The following is a 248-nucleotide window of genomic DNA, read 5'->3' on the forward strand; positions in this document are numbered from 1 at the left end:
CCCCGTGCTCCTGTGTGACGCTCCATGCATCCCAATGTCACAGTGTTCACTAGTTGCCTGCTACCTCGAGGTATGTAAAAAAAACAAAAAACAAACAAAAAAAACATTTAAAGTTGTGTCTGTTTGAATTGCCGAATATTTCCAAATCGATTCAGAGGATTTCAATTCAGTTCAGTCCTCTGATTTGATTCGGATTTGGAGATTTGGCTGCTGAATCTCCACTGAATTGAATCAGGGACTGAAGCTTT

The 248-nt window shown here is 40.3% G+C and overlaps 1 protein-coding gene across 4 annotated transcripts in view; it reads left to right on the top strand.

Annotated features, from left to right (window-relative positions):
* The window catches only part of PRKD1 (protein kinase D1), a 363,742-nt gene that overhangs the window by 75,832 nt on the left and 287,662 nt on the right, over window positions 1-248 (top strand). The gene's annotated exons all lie outside the window — the stretch shown is intronic.

This window comes from Gavialis gangeticus, unplaced genomic scaffold, assembly GCF_001723915.1.
Source record: "Gavialis gangeticus isolate Ggan-Ray unplaced genomic scaffold, GavGan_comp1, whole genome shotgun sequence".
NCBI classification, from domain to species: domain Eukaryota; kingdom Metazoa; phylum Chordata; order Crocodylia; family Gavialidae; genus Gavialis; species Gavialis gangeticus.